Here is a 16,671-nt window from a genome sequence, read left to right on the forward strand (position 1 = left end):
AGAAACTCCTCCATCACCCCATCCTCATCATCCTCCTCTTTTATCTCTTCTTTAACCTCAACTTTAGAATCTCTCAGGTTTCCACTCTGAATATATAATAAAAATGACATCAATGGTAACAATGCAGATAATGTACAGATCCTAATGATACTATCAGTGATTGTTCCTCATCTACCTGATGATGATGAGGGATGGTGTGATCTTCCTGTGTGGAATCCCGGGAATACAGAGGACGGGGACATCTCTCTGGTGGGTTCCCATTACTGGATCCATCTGTAGGAAACACACACACTGACCGAATACATTGTTTCTATGTGTTTATCAGATGATGGGGGATCTAGGTGGACCCTCCGTACTGCTCTCTCCTTTACAATAAAGTCTCCTCTTACCCGGTGATGTGAGGGGCGGCTGATTGTCCATCATGACGTCCTTGTAGAGATCCTTGTGTCCTTCTAAATACTCCCACTCCTCCATGGAGAAATAGACAGTGACATCCTGACACCTTATAGGAACCTGACACACACAATGATACAGTCACCATCCAGACACATCCCTTGTCTGTTACTGGATAATGTCCCAGAATTCCCAGAATCCTCCTCACCTCTCCTCCATGATCTCTCTGGTGACTTCTAGAATCTTCTTTGTATTTCTCTATTCTATCAGGGAGGGAGGTGGAGGCAATGTGATGGTCATATGATCTCCAGACTTCACAGGAGGAAAACTCTAGATCTGAACACAAATAGTAAAATCAAATGATATTCCCAGAATCCTCCTCACCTCACCATTCCGGTCTCCATTTTATTAAAGCCCCACTTCAGGCTGAGGTATAATTTACCCCCACAGGACCCCCACACTATGCATGTTAAAAGCTTGTAGCAGGCATTCTGACATCATTACATACAATGCAGGACCAACAGTCCCACTTTGCTAGTGAGGATGCCAAGGGTCCGCCCACATCCTAAGAGCATCAGAAAAAAGCCAGATAGAGGGACATTGGGAGGAGGAGCTGTGAGGTCAGTGTGATGTCATAGGACATATAGACTCTGGATGGAGGGACATTGGGAGGAGGAGCTGTGAGGTCAGTGTGATGTCATAGGACATATAGACTCTGGATGGAGGGACATTGGGAGGAGGAGATGTGAGGTCAGTATGATGTCATAGGACATATAGACTGGATGGAGGGACATTTGGATGGGGAGATTTGAGGGGTCCTCTATATGAGGCTCCTGTGCAAACCAAATAATTGTTCCTGGGTGTGTCTCTCCTCTCCTGAACTGAAGAGTGAACTTTGACCTTTACCATACAGAAATCTGTCAGGAATCTGTGAAAGTAAGCTCTCATGTGATCAGGTGACGTGCGGAGGAACGGAGTGTAAATAGCAGACAATTTTCTCCAGATCTCCTAATGGTGAGGATGGATTTTGCTGAGTGCTGGTGACAAGTTTCCACCCCCCAGGATCACTGCAGGTGTGGAGAAAAGCTGTGTAAGAGGATATGGAGGAGAGATGAGGAGGAGATCCAGGAATCAGGATAAAGATCAGGACAAGCAACAGACGAGCGCATCCAAGAGATGAAGCCGGGGTCACTACACAGAAAATCAATCCAAGGAAACAACAGGCAGGACGAGGAATAGCAAGAAGGAGCTCAGAGACAAATGAGAATATTGCTCAGCCAATGGGAGATTATCTCAGCATGACTTACATAATGAAGGAGATGAGGGGGAGGGGAGGAAGTCAGTTATGGTGACCATAGAGACATGGAAATTCAGCTGGTTCAGCAGGGATCGGTCACATTTCCATCCATGTGTGGTCACTGCCGGATAAAAGTCACTCCATCAGCGGCTGCAGCCAATAGCTTCATCACTGATCTGTGTATTCAGAGAGCGGAGGAGCGCCCCCCATTGTCAGAATACAATAGTGCAGCGGGGAGGATTCCCCCATCCCCCTCCAATGTGTGGATGGGGGAATCACTTCAGTTTTTTCCTCTCATCCCGCTGGCTGAACGATAAAACTGAACCATGTATGGCCAGCTTTGGAAGCAAAATATATTAATCATTAGTGATGGGCTCCGGTGTGTTAGAAACCTCACATTCCCGATCCCTCCAGGAAACCGACACTTCACAGCGCTAATCACAGACAGGGAGACATTTCCTGATCTGTGCAGCCGTGGAGCAGCAAATGTCTCCCTGCCTGTGATTAGCGATATGAAGTGTCGGCTTCCTGTCAGGATCGGGAATTTGGGGTTTCCAACACACCAGAGCCCATCACTATTCATCATCAACTGATCCCCCTGAAGGGGTTAATCTGATGTCTCCACACTATATATGTGTGTATCATCATCTGCTGGAGATAAAAGACATCACAGTGACTATGGAGGAAGAGGACGGACATGACGGGGGGGTTACTGGGTGTAAATAGAAAATAAGATCTTATTACCTCCTCTACTGCCACTTCCAGTAATGTCTCCTCTCTACTTCCTCCTGACTCACCTCTCAACTTCCTGTCTGCATCTGACATCACTTCCTGTCTGCATCTGACATCACTTCCTGTCTGCATCTGACATCACTTCCTGTCTTCCATAAAGTCTTCCTGTCTTTCGAGCGTGGAGCTCCACATTTGACAGGAAACATGTGGCCTCCACTTCACTTTTTTTTTAGTTTTTATGAACTTTAATGTAACAAACATTCAATAGACATTACAAACAATGTTTCCTGTCACATCTGCATTTCCTGATGGTATCTGGCTGCAGACTGGAGCTCCGCCCTCCACAGGAGTCATGCGACCTTTACAGATTTAAAAAAAATTTTTTAAACCTCTTGCAGACTGCCAGCTGTCGTTGTTCATCAGCTGTTTGAAGTGGAATACCGTTGTTATGGCAGGATACGCCGCAAGATTACTTTTATCGGGGGAGGGAGAGGGCCCCTCCAGCCATGCTCCTGTCATCTCCGCCGCTTACCGGAGCCATCAGTATCGGCGGAGACGATCGCTTTCTCTCCCCTGACAGGCCTGGATTTTAGTGTAAATATGAGATGTGAGGTCTTTTTATTTATTTTATCAAACAAATACAAATCAATTGAAGTTGCTGCATATATTATACAACATTTGTAATACAAAAACTGAGAAGTCATAAAGTATAGTAGTGATATAAACCTTGATGGCCTAGTCCTGTCTACCCCGGTTGGATTCAAGCTGTAGGACTGGAAGATCACCACTTTAACTATGCTTCTTACAGTATAAACTATGAGTATGGAAATAACGTTGGGAAGGGAAATTAAAAATAACGAATAACCAAAAAGTAATGAATATCAGAGATATTGCTCTACACCGACTAATTGCTTAGGTGAATGGTCACAATATTTCAGCCTGAGGGGTAAATTTAAATTTTACATTCTTTTAGGTAATTGGAGGCTCTGGGAGGGGATATCCATATTTTCCATTTTTTACTGAAAGTGGTTATGGAGTGGTTTTTATAAGCTAGCATTAATTCAAATTGTGCCTGGGTATTCAATCTAGTTATGACAGTAGATAGATTGGGGGCTTCCGTAGATTTCCAGAGATAAGCTATTGTAAGTCTTGAGGCTATAAAAATGTGGAGCACAATTGTTCTATGTATAGTGGGGTATTTCTCAAGGTCTATATCTAGTAGGGCTGAGGTGGGAGTAAGCGTGGAAAGGTTTCCTGTAATATCTGCTATAAATGATGAGATTGAGTTCCAAAAGCTTTTCAGGATTTTGGAACTCCAGAGGGTGTGTATAAGAATCTCAGTTTGCTCATTACACCTCCAACAAATGTCGGGTGTGGATGGGTAGATTTTGGATCATTTATACGGGGTTAAATACCACCTGTTAGTTATTTTTTGAGCATTGTCCCCGTGTTCTATACACCATGATGATTTGTTGATTATTTGGAATGATTTTTTCCACTGGTCCCATGAGAAGTGTTGACCTAAATCTCTTTCCCATTTTAACATGTGAGCATTTTTATTATCTGGATGGGAGGAGAGTATCCCATAGAAAAAGGAAATGCCTTTCTTTGTATGGTCCTCATGATAAGACAGATATTCCCATATTATCGATGGAAATTCACAGTTTTGGAGGCCATGGAATGCCCAGGTGGCACAAACCCCCCCCAAATGACCCCATTTTGGAAAGTAGACACCCCAAGCTATTTGCTGAGAGGCATGGTGAGTATTTTGCAGCTCTCATTTGTTTTTGAAAATGAAGAAAGACAAGAAAAAACTTTTTTTTTTTTTTTTTTCAATTTTCAAAACTTTGTGACAAAAAGTGAGGTCTGCAAAATACTCACTATACCTCTCATTAAATAGCTTGGGGTGTCTACTTTCCAAAATGGGGTCATTTGGGGGGGTTTTGTGCCACCTGGGCATTCCATGGCCTCCGAAACTGTGATAGGCAGTGAAGAGTGAAATCAAAAATTCACGCCCTTAGAAAGCCTGAAGGCGGTGCTTGGTTTTCGGGGTCCCGTACGCGGCTAGGCTCCCAAAAAGTCTCACACATGTGGTATCCCCGTACTCAGGAGAAGCAGCAGAATGTATTTTGGGGTGTAATTTCACATATTCCCATGGCATGTTTGAGCAATATATCATTTAGTGACAACTTTGTGCAAAAAAAAAAAAAAAAAATTTGTCTCTTTCCCGCAACTTGTGTCGCAATATAAAATATTCCATGGACTCGACATGCCTCTCAGCAAATAGCTTGGGGTGTCCTGGCATTTTATGCACAACATTTAGAAGCTTATGTCACACATCACCAACTCTTCTAACCACTTGAAGACAAAGCCCTTTCTGACACTTATTGTTTACATGAAAACGTTTTTTTTTTTTGCAAAAAAATTACTTTGAACCCCCAAACATTATATATTTTTTAAAGCAAATGCCCTACAGATTAAAATGGTGGGTGTTTCATTTTTTTTTTCACACAAGTATTTGCGCAGCAATTTTTCAAACGCATTTTTGGGGGAAAAAACACACTTTTTTAAATTTTAATGCACTAAAACACACTATATTGCCCAAATGTTTGATGAAATAAAAAAGATGATCTTAGGCCGAGTACATGGATACCAAACATGACATGCTTTAAAATTGCGCACAAACGTGCAGTGGCAACAAAATAAATACATTTTTAAAAGCCTTTAAAAGCCTTTACAGGTTACCACTTTAGATTTACAGAGGAGGTCTACTGCAAAAATTACTGCCCTCGATCTGACCGTCGCGGTGATACCTCACATGCATGGTGCAATTGCTGTTTACATTTGACGACAGACCGCCGCTTGCGTTCGCCTTAGCGCGAGAGCAGGGGGCGACAGGGGTGCTTTTTTTTTTTTTTTTTTTTTTTTCTTTATTATTTTTTTGCTTTTTTATCTTATTTTTAAACTGTTCCTTTCATTTTTTTTTTAAATCATTTTTATTGTTATCTTGGGGAATGTAAATATCCCCTATGATAGTAATAGGTAGTGACAGGTACTTTTTTTGAAAAAATTGGGGTCTATTAGACCCTAGATCTCTCCTCTGCCCTCAAAGCATCTGACCACACCAAGATCGGTGTGATAAAATGCTTCCCCAATTTCCCAATGGCGCTATTTACATCCGGCGAAATCTAAGTCATAAAATGCTCGTAGCTTCCGGTTTCTTAGGCCATAGAGATGTTTGGAGCCACTCTGGTCTCTGATCAGCTCTATGGTCAGCTGGCTGAATCACCGGCTGCATTTTCAGGTTCCCTGTTGAGACAGGAGAGCCAGAGAAAAACACGGAAGACGGTGGGGGGGGGGGGCATTCCCTCACACGGCTTGTAAAAGCAGTCTAGAGGCTAATTAGTCGCTAGGATTGCTTTTACATGAAAGCCGACCGCTGGCTGAAAAGAATGATACCAAGATGATACCTAAACCTGCAGGCATCATTCTGGTATAACCATTCAAAGTCGTGAATGGCGTACCTGAAGACAAAAAAATGGTTAACAATAAAGCACAGTAAACGGTAAAGTATAAAAAATTGCATACCTGAAAAACAAACATGATAAAACATAATAACAATAAAACATTGCAGAATAGAATACAATAAAAAAGAGCAGAACAATAGAGAGAGAGAATAGAGAGAGAGAGAGAGAACAATGAAACGACAACAATTTTTTTTTATTTTATATATTTTTTTTTTTTTTTACACTTTTTTTGTAACTGTAACTTTTATAACGGTAACCGGTTCCAGGTTCGGGTCTCTCAAAATGCGATGGCATCTTGGGAGACCCTGTGAAAGTGTGCCTAGTCTGTGCAATGTTGTACCCTACGCTAATACTCAACTAGTGAATGGTAGCGTTCAAAACATTCACCAATGCAAAGACCAGGATTGTCAGGACAGGAGGGACAATAATAGCGGGTGTCACACCTATATCCGCGCTTGCTGCAGACACAACATCTTTTTTGGGGGGGTTCGTTGGGTAGGGGTACTCGGGAGGACATAAAGAAAATGCCTCTCATGCAGCCGACTGCATTTGGTTGGGGATGTGAATGGGGGAAGTACGGGCGCTGCAGAAGCGGTGGGTTCCCAATTAGGATTGGTGAATGCAGCAGGAAGGGCACTATGGGCACGACGGCCTGTGTTTGTCTTCTTGGTAGCAGCGGAACACTACTTGTGCTTGCCACCTCACCAGCTTGAACTGCACTTATTGGACTCGCCACGTCACCAAGTGTTACTGCAGTGCTGGTTTGACTACGACCGGGGTATACTAGGCCGCTGGTGCTTGCCAGTTCAATAAAAAGCTACCAAAAAAACTGTTAGCGATCGCAGGGATCAGGCCTGACTCTGCGAACGCTGCAGTTATGCATTTAGTGTTTTGTAAGTGACAGTGATCGATCGATACTGCACTTGGGTGGGCTGGGCTGGACCGGGCGGAGGGGCAAAATGCAGGTGCTAGCAGGTATCTGGGCTGATCCCGCTAACACTGCGTTTTTGGGAACCCTAAACTGTTGGGGACGCTAGTATAGATCTGATCGGATCAGATATTGATGCGATCAGATACTATACCACTAAGGGAGGTGTACGGTGCGTGCGTGGGTCTTAGCGGTACTGGCGCTAATCTGACGCTGCTTGGGGCTGGTGCTTGCCAGTTTACCAAAATACTACCAAAAAACCTGTTAGCGATCGCAGGGATCAGGCCTGACTCTGCGAACGCTGTAGTTATGCGTTTAGTGTTTTGTAAGTGTCAGTGATCGATCGATACTGCACTTGGGTGGGCTGGGCTGGGCCGGGCGGAGGGGCAAAATGCAGGTGCTAGCAGGTATCTGGGCTGATCCCGCTAACACTGCCTTTTTGGGAACCCTAAACTGCTGGGGATGCTAGTATAGATCTGATCGGACCAGATATTGATCCGTTCAGATACTATACCACTAAGGGAGGTGTACGGTGCGTGCGTGGGTGTTAGCGCTACTGGCGCTAACCTGACGCTGCCTGGGGATGGTGCTTACCAGTTCACCAAAATGCTACCAAAAAAACTGTTAGTGATCGCAGGGATCAGGCCTGACTCTGCGAACGCTGCAGTTATGCGTTTAGTGTTTTGTAAGTGACAGTGATCGATCGATACTGCACTTGGGTGGGCTGGGCGGAGGGGCAAAACACAGGTGCTAGCAGGTATCTGGGCTGATCCCGCTAACACTGCGTTTTTGGGAACCCTAAACTGCTGGGGACGCTAGTATAGATCTGATCGGATCAGATATTGATCTGTACAGATACTATACCACTAAGGGAGGCGTATGCTGCGTGCGTGGGTGTTAGCGGTACTGGTGCTAATCTGACGCTGCCTGGGGCGATGCATATCACCTCAGGGCGATCAGGGGGCTAAATCTTTATTCGGTAATAAACGGCGGGTGCCCTGACACTATAAAAAATAAACGAACTAACCAGCGTCACCCGTGACGGTTATAAGGTGATCAGTGGTGAAAGGGTTAACTAGGGGGCAATCAAGGGGTTAAAACATTTATTAGGTAGTATATGGGGGTCCCTGTCGCTATAAAACGCTGACGGCGAACCTAAATATTTACCTCACTAACTAGCGTCACCAGCGACACTAATACAGCGATCACAAAAATGATTGCTTTGCGACACTGGTGACAGGGGGTGATCAAGGGGTTAAAACTTTATTAGGGGGGGTTAGGGGGGTATCTTAGACCTACAGGGGGCCTAACACTAACTGTCCCAACACTGTAACTGTCACAAACTGACACCAATGCAGTAATCAGAAAAAAAAAAACTGCTGGTGTCAGTTTGTGACGGGGGGGGGCGATCGGGGGGGGATCGGGGGGCGATCGGGGGGGGATCGGGGTGTTTTGTGTGCCTGGCATGTTCTACTGTGTGTGTGTAGTGTTGTGCACTCACATACCTGTCTTCTCTCCTCGGGCCGGAACGGAAATTACCGAGCCGAGGAGAGATGACATCATTTCCTTTGCTGCTGTTTAGCATACAGCAGCAAAGGAATGATTCGATTGGCTGGCGGCGATCGCGAGGGGGGGGCCACGAACGGATGGCCTCCCCCTCACCTCCGATCGCCGTGGGACAAAAGACGACCGCCTCGGGCACCGGGGGGGGGGTCCGATTGGACCCCCCACCCGCGGAAGGCAAATCACGTACATGTACGTGATTTTGCCTGTCCGTGCCACCTTGCCGACGTACATCGGCGTGAGGCGGTCGTCAAGTGGTTAATAGTCAGTAGATTTGGAGTGATTACTTTAGGGAGAATGGCTGTGGCTATGGCTAGTGCATATAAGTCAGAATTTTTAGTAGATTCTTGTTCTATGTTTAGCCATAACTTATCTTTTTTAGGGTAGAACCAATATTTCATCTGCTCTAAAATGGATGCATAGTAATAGTTCCTGACATCTGGTAGATTCATTCCTCATTAGCTTTAGTGGTGGTGAGGATTGAGAATGTGACTCAAGTTTTTTTTTTATTCCATATAAATTGTTTAAGTTTGGTATTCAATTGCGTGAAGAATTTGGCAGGTATAGGGATAGGGAGACATCTGAAATAGTATAGAATTTTTGGTAAGGTTTGCATCTTGAACACAGCTATTTTGCCGACCCAGGATAGATGTGTTTTTTGTATATTCATTAGGTCTTGATTCATTTGTTCTAGAAGGGTAGGGAAGTTTAAGTCATATATTTTAGTTGGAGGTGAGGTGAGTTGTATTCCTAGAGATGTTATCGAGGTATTGTCCCAATTAAAACCATGTTTTGTACTTAAGTCTATAATTGTTGTGGCAGGTATATTCATAGGTAGGATGTGACATTTACTTTGATTGATGTTGTAGTATGACACCTCTTTGAATTTATCTAGTGCTGTAATTACTGATGGTAAAGAAATTTCAGGCTTGGTTAGTGTCAGTATTATGTCATCAGCAAATAAGCCTAATTTGTGTACATCTTGGCCAATGGTAATACCTTTGATTTCTGGGGAAGAGCGTATATATTCTGCTAAAGGTTCTACCGCTAGGGAAAATATTAGTGGGGATCAGGGGCAACCCTGTCTAGTCCCGTTGGATAAAGAGAAATTTCTAGATAGCATACCTGTTGAGAAAATGTTTGCAGTGGGATGGGTGTATAATGCCATAATGGCAGAGTGTATGAATCCTTGGAAGCCAAATTTGGTTAGAGTTTGTGAAATATATTCCCAATGCATTCTGTCAAATGCTTTTTCAGCATCTAATGCTAGTAGTAGAGAGGGTGTTTTGTCATTGTGTATTAGGTTGATAATATTTAACATCCTTCTTGTGCTGTCGGGTGCTTGCCTACCTTTGACAAAGCCTACTTGGTCGGGTTTAATTAATAAGGGGGTTATGTTGACTATTCTATTGGCCAGTATTTTGGCGTATATTTTAAGACCAGAATTTAATAAAGATATGGGTCTATAATTTAAGGGGGACGTGGGGTCTTTTCCTGATTTTGGTAATGTTATTATTATGGCTTCTAGAAGTTCTTTTGAAAAGGTGTTTGAATTTGCTGCTTGGTTAAACAATTTGGCTAGGTATGGGATTAAGGTGTCTTTAAAGGCTGAGTAATATTCTCCTGATAGGCCTTCACTCCTGGTGCTTTATTTTTTGATAGTTCGTTTATGACTTTTGAGATTTCTTCATTGGAAATTGGTTTATTAAGCTGATCTAGAGATATGGGGTCGATGGAGGGGAGATTAACGTTTTCTAAAAATGCTTTAATTTTGTTGGTGTCAGGTTGAGGGGTATTTTTGTCATCTTTTAAGTTATATAACGCTTCATAGTATTGTGCAAATGTGTCTACAATTTCTTGTGGGTTGATTATTACTTTGTTTGAGTTGTGGTGGATTAGTTTAGGAATGTTATTTTTTTGTTGACATTGGCGCAGTTGAGAAGCTAGTAGTTTACTCGCTTTGTTTCCTTGAGAGTAATATTTCAAATTTAATTTTTTTAAATATTTATCGTGATCAGCAATTAGAGCAAATCTGAGTTCAGCTCTTGGATTACTACGTTGGCGTTCTAAAATGTCTTGGGGCTTTTTTTTATGTAGTTCTTCCAAATTGGATATCCCTTTTAGAATAGTATTTATTTTATTGTTCCTACTTTTTTCTCCCTGGAGGCTATTTGTATTAGCAGGCCTCTGGCTTAGCTTTGTGAGAGCACCATAGTGTAGAATTATTAACAGAGTCTTTATCATTCAGTACACAAAATTCCTCTAGGCTTTTTTCATCACAGACCGATACCTCTCCTGGGATAGAATAAATGTGTTATTTCTCCATAAATGATTATTAGGACAGATTTAGTTTGATTTAATTTCTAGTGTAATTGGTGCGTGGTCTGACCACATTAAATTGTAAATGTTAGCATTGGTTATTTTTGGGAGGAGATATTTGTCTGTGATGAAATAGTCTATCCTGGAATATGACTTGTGAACGTTGGAAAAAAAAGTGAAGTCTTTTTCTGTGGTGTGTAAACATCTCCAGGGATCATACATGTCTTCGGCTGAGAAGATGTTGGCCAGTCCTCTTCTAGGATTCTTCCCTTTCTTGGATGTGTCCATGTCCGGATCCATTGGAGCATTAAGGTCTCCACAAATAATGAGGTGTCCTTTCTGTATTTTCTTTGTTTTCTTGATCACTTTCTTGATGAACTGGTGAGGGTTTTTGTTGGGAACATATATGTTGACTATTGTGTATACCGTGTTGTCAATTGAAGCTACCAGAATTATGAATCTTCCTTGGGTATCAGTTTTGATAGCAATTTGTGGAAAGGAAACTGTGTCTTTTATAGCTGTAATCACTCCTTTTTTTATTTAATATTACCGGAAAAGAAAATTTGTGGAAATTTATGGTGTTTGAATTTTGGTGGGTTATCCTTTGTAAAGTGCGATTCTTGGATACAAATGACGTCGCTTCCGAATTTAATGGCTTCTGACCATAGAGATCTCTGTTTGAATGGGCTATTTAGGCCCTTCACATTCATTGACATGAGTTTAAGAGTCATTACTGGTATAAGGGTGGATGCTGAGGTGTAGTATCATATTTGTATATTGTTGATTTCTGAAATGTGGAAAAAACAACTTGACTGTGCAGTTATACTTTTCCTCCAGTAGATGGAGGTGTTGTATTAAGTAAAGTATATAAGTGAAAAAAACTTAGGGAAAGTCATTTAACAAAACGAAGTAAAAACATGAAAAAAAGAAGTGGAGTTGTGATGGAACTCCAGTGTACAGTAACATGTACTCCTAGTCAGGGGGTTGTCGGGATTAGTGCAGAATTCCCCGAGGTCCGGCTTCCCTGAGCTTCATTAGGAACCTGCGGTTTAAATTTGGAAGGAACTTGTGGTTGTACAAATTATTTAAAAGAGTTGGACTTTCTCTTTTTTCTAAATCTTGCCCTTTTAGGATTTTTTGTTCCAGTCTTGAGATATTAGTCCAGGGGTATTAGTATCCATTCTGTTGTTCTCTATCTTGGGGATTAACCCCCAAGAATGTAATATTTTCAGGTCTTGGTCCAGGATGTTGATTGAGTAAGAGGTACCTTTGTAGTCCACAAGTAGTTTTGTGGGAAATCCCCATTTATAAATCACACTGTGGTTACGCAGGATCTTCATAATTGAGTTTAGGTTTTTGCCAGCTAAGATTTTCTCTTGAGATAGGTCTGAGTACAGGATTATACCTGCGTAGGGGTCAGGGAGAGGTGAGTGGCGGCGTGCATATTGCATGAGTTGATCTTTTACTCCAAAAAATGAATTCTGGCTATGACATCTCTCGGTAGTTTCTCAGCAATATGATGCATTTTAGGCAATCTGTGGGCTCTATTAGTTTCCAGCTCTTGTTGTGGAATTGATGGAATTAGCTCTGCAATAATTTTTTTAATGAAGCATTTCAGATCCGCCGGTTTCACATTTTCTGGTATTCCTCTGAATTTTATAATATTTCTCCTACTTCTGTCTTCAATGAATGTAGTTTGAATGTAGTTTGAATGTAGTTCAAAGTGGGAGTCCACTAGATCGTTGTGTGCTGAAGTAAAGTCGCACATCTTATTTTCCATATAGTCCACTCTTTCACCAAGTGCCTCAATCTCCACCTTAGATTTATGCATAAAGTTTATCATATCATGCTGTAGAGCACCCCTTAAAGACATTATCATATCTTTGATAGTTGTGTCTAGTATGGGTTGCCCTGCTGTTGGTAAGGCATTTAGTTTATCATCATAAGGGTTGCTTTCTAGAGTGTAATTGTGGTCTGAGGGAGCTTTGGTGGTTTTACCTTCATTAGAAGAGATTCTTCTTCTTTGTTTCACTGGGCTCAGAATATCATCCTGGGAATCAGTGTTGCTGTGGCACTGTGGGGTAAAGTCCTTGTCTCCTTCTTCTTCTGAGCCTGCAGCATGTTTCTCTGTGTTGCAGGGAGGGGAGCAGCTGGTGCCATCTTGGTCTCTCTGTATACCGACCGGGCTACAGAAAGCATTTAATTTGCGGAGTCCCTCTCTCATTTTCCACTTGGCTGACATGATCCTCGTGTTCCCGCTGATCTCCAGTGGAGGTATATAACTCTCAGGACTTACAAGTCGCTTTGAAGTATGCTCAGGAGAGACTGTGATAGAGGAGTTCCCTTACAGTGCAGCCATTCACTTCTTTGGCTGACCACGCCCCCGGGGAGTTATGTTTTTAACTTTGCCCTGTTATACAGGAATGGTTATTATGAGAAGTTTCTTGGGGCTGCAATTCCTCTGAACTCCACAAGATGGTGATCTTACTTCTACCCAGACAGGAAGTCTCTATGGAAAACAGGAAGTGATGTCAGGTACAGACAGGAAGTTCCAGGTGAGAGGTAAGTCGGGAGGAAGTAGAGAGGAGACATTGCTGGAAGTGGTAGCAGACGAGGTAATAAGATCTTATTTTCTATTTACTAGGGATGAGCTCCGGCGTGTTCGCATGGCGCACGTGCCGAGCCCGCCAGGAAGTCGGCACGGGGCAGCGCTAATCACAAGCAGTGAGACATTTCCCGATGTGCGGCTGCAGAGATCGGGAAATGTCTCCCTGCCTGTGATTAGCGCTGCGCCGTGCCGACTTCCTGGCGGGCTCGGCACGTGCGCCATGCGAACACGCCGGAGCTCATCCTTACTATTTACACCCAGAAACCCCCCGTCATGTCCGTCCTCTTCCTCCATAGTCACTGTGATGTCTTTTATCTCCAGCAGATGAGGATACACACATATATAGTGTGGAAACCTCGATTAACCCCTTCAGGGTCAGAACATTTCCCCACTTATGGGGCCGCAACATTCTCTTCATTTTGGAGATAAATTCTAGTAATATGTTCCTCTAAACAAACATCACTGACAATAAATAGACAAGACAATGACCATCCTGACCATACATGGCCTACAAAGGACAATTATTACACTACACAGGCTGTTGGTCTCTGATGGTCCTCTCACCCCACCTGCACATACTTTTCTCACCTCCTTAAAGGAGAAGTCCAGCTTGAGATCACTTGGCTGGGCTTCTCCTATGGGTTACAGGAGTGCAATTTGTTTTGCACTTTTATGACCTGTTTTCAGCAGAGAGCGGGATGAAGTCCTCTCTCTGGGGACATCACTGGAATCAGTCCAGGCACCGCATCATCACCACAATGAAGTCTGGATCTTCCAGGTGTCTGGACTAATGGCCATCTTAGCCTCTCAGCGAGCCACTGAGAGACTGAGACGGGCGCTTCCCGCCCCTCCACAGCTCCAGTGAGTGCGGGGGGCAGAGCTGTGAGAACCGAGCCATCGCAGATGTTAGATCGATCGGTTCTCAGTGAAGAGGCGCCGGGGGACCGATGCTGCATCCACCTAGGTAAGTATGAATCTGAAAGAAAAAAAAAATCATACTTCTCTTTAAAGACCTTCTGCCAGCAAGTGAAGGAAGCCTTCACCTCACCATTTCACCGTTCTAGAAATATGTTGCAGGATACAAAATAGACCAAGAGAACAAACCCCTCCCCCTGCTGTCCTCCTACCAGCACTGAAATAAAAATCACACACCAGTAATGTGCACTACAAGGTCCAGCCCAACAGACAGCAGTCTATGATAACAGCATGACGAGGACAAATGCTCATTCTAACATTCAAGGGTCCTGCAGCTTGCCAGATAAAGACCTCTTTAACGGAAACAGGCAATTACAACACGCTGGACAAGATCTCAGAAGAAACTACACTCCGAACTCTTCAAAACCACATTATCAAACAAAATAGCAATGCTAAACTTAAACCACTCAACTGAACAAACACTCAACTCCTTAAACAAGGCATTACTACAAACAGCAGACTCAGTGGCTCCAAAACGTAGAACACACATCTGCAAAACAAACTCTGGATGGTTTAATGGCACTCTTACTTTACTAAAGCAGGAATGCAGAAGAGCTGAAAGAGCCTGGAGAAGAAACTCCACAAAGGAAAACCACACAGACTACAAAGAACTCACGGAGAAATATCAGAAAGCAATCTTCAAAGCAAAAAAGGAACATTTCTCAAACACCATCTCAACAGCCTTAAACCGCCCTCGGGAACTCTTCAAAATAGTCACCAAGATTATGAACCCTACCTGCCTAGAGCCCCCAGGAAACGAAAGCCAAGAATTCTGCAATGAGTTATCGGATTTTTTTATTGACAAAATCGACAACATCCGGAAAACAATTCAACAGAAAAAAACAACCAACCTCATTCAACTAAAGCAAAAAGAAAAAATCGATATGATCATCACACAAGCACTGAATTTTTCACTGATCCCAATCACCACTGACACCACCAAAAACATCATCAGAAGCCTCAGAGACAGCATATCACCAAACGACATAATTCCCACAAAACTCCTGAAAGAATGTTCCGACATCTTGGCTCCTACTATAACACACCTCATAAACCAGTCATTCAAAGAAAGGACTGTTCCAATCGCCCTCAAACATGGCATCATCAAACCCCTCCTAAAGAAACCCAACCTCGACCCTAAGGACCCTATCGCAGACCGATAACAAGCCTTAACACCATCTCCAAGATTATCAAGAAAGCAGTAGTACAACAGCTACAACACCACCTGGACACACACAAACTCCTGGACCCTCTGCAACCAGGCTTCCGCCCAGGCCATGGCACAGAAACGCACTTCTCAAAATATGGGACGATGCCCTCGAAGCAGCTGATGACAGAGAATCATGTCTCCTGGTACTGTTGGACCTCAGTGCAGCGTTCGATACAGTGGACCACAATACTCTACTCATCCGCCTCACAGAAGTAGCAGGAGTCATAGATTCAGATCTATAATGGTTCGCATCCTTCTTAGGAAATCGTTCTCAGACAGTGAAACTAGGAGTTTTCACCTCTGAAACCCGCGCAATCTCTTGTGGAGTCCCTCAAGGTTCAACCTTGTCACCAGTGCTCTTCAACATCTACATCCGCCCACTCCTCAAAATCATCAGAAAATCGGACCTCTGCTTCCACTCTTACGCTGATGATACCCAACTCTACTTTCTCATCACTGGAGAAAAAGACCATCATCAACTACTAGAAAAATGCCTCAATTTATTAGACGACTGGATGACCACTAGCTCTCTTAAACTCAACGGATCAAAAACAGAGCTTCTTCTCCTACACGCAAACCAAAATTCCAAAATTAAGACCCCATGGACACCACCCACCATCTTTGGACAGACCATCTCTCCAAGCACCAAAGCCAAGAGTCTCGGAGTCATTTTTGACTCAGAAATGTCAATGGATGCACAAATAGGATCAGTAGTCAGCGGATCTCACATCTCCTCAGCCTGCTACGTAGACTCATCCCCTTTGTCCCAGAAGAGGACAAAGCAGCAGTAGTTGGAACAATCATCAATTCCAGACTCGACTACGCAAACTCCCTCTACATAGGACTACCCCAATATCAGCTTGCGTGCTTACAACTCATCCAAAACATGGCAGCAAGACTGTTAACAGGAAAAAAACCTGGGAATCCATCTCCCCTTCCCTGAGGAGCCTACAGTAGATAACCGTAAAGAATCAAATCACTTTCAAGACCCTCTGCCTCACCCACAAATGTGTACAAGGAAACGCTCCTCAATACCTATGCGAGAAAATAAAACACTACACACCCAATCGCATTCTTCGATCTTCTAACCAAAACCTCCTCCTTATTCCAAAACCCCGC

At 43.3% G+C, this 16,671-nt stretch overlaps 2 protein-coding genes and 2 pseudogenes across 5 annotated transcripts in view; 2 read left to right on the forward strand and 2 right to left on the reverse strand.

Moving 5' to 3' along the window:
- LOC141122003 (uncharacterized) overlaps positions 1-16,671 on the reverse strand; it is a 207,768-nt gene that overhangs the window by 69,808 nt on the left and 121,289 nt on the right. The window lies entirely within an intron of this gene.
- Positions 1-16,671, forward strand: part of LOC141122013 (gastrula zinc finger protein XlCGF66.1-like) — a 152,021-nt gene that overhangs the window by 53,827 nt on the left and 81,523 nt on the right. The gene's annotated exons all lie outside the window — the stretch shown is intronic.
- Positions 1-16,671, forward strand: part of LOC141122042 (uncharacterized) — a 68,940-nt pseudogene that overhangs the window by 47,906 nt on the left and 4,363 nt on the right.
- The window catches only part of LOC141122044 (uncharacterized), a 46,347-nt pseudogene that overhangs the window by 6,480 nt on the left and 23,196 nt on the right, over positions 1-16,671 (reverse strand).

The sequence above is a fragment of the Aquarana catesbeiana genome, unplaced genomic scaffold, assembly GCF_042186555.1.
Source record: "Aquarana catesbeiana isolate 2022-GZ unplaced genomic scaffold, ASM4218655v1 unanchor237, whole genome shotgun sequence".
In the NCBI taxonomy this organism is placed as follows: Eukaryota; Metazoa; Chordata; class Amphibia; order Anura; family Ranidae; genus Aquarana; species Aquarana catesbeiana.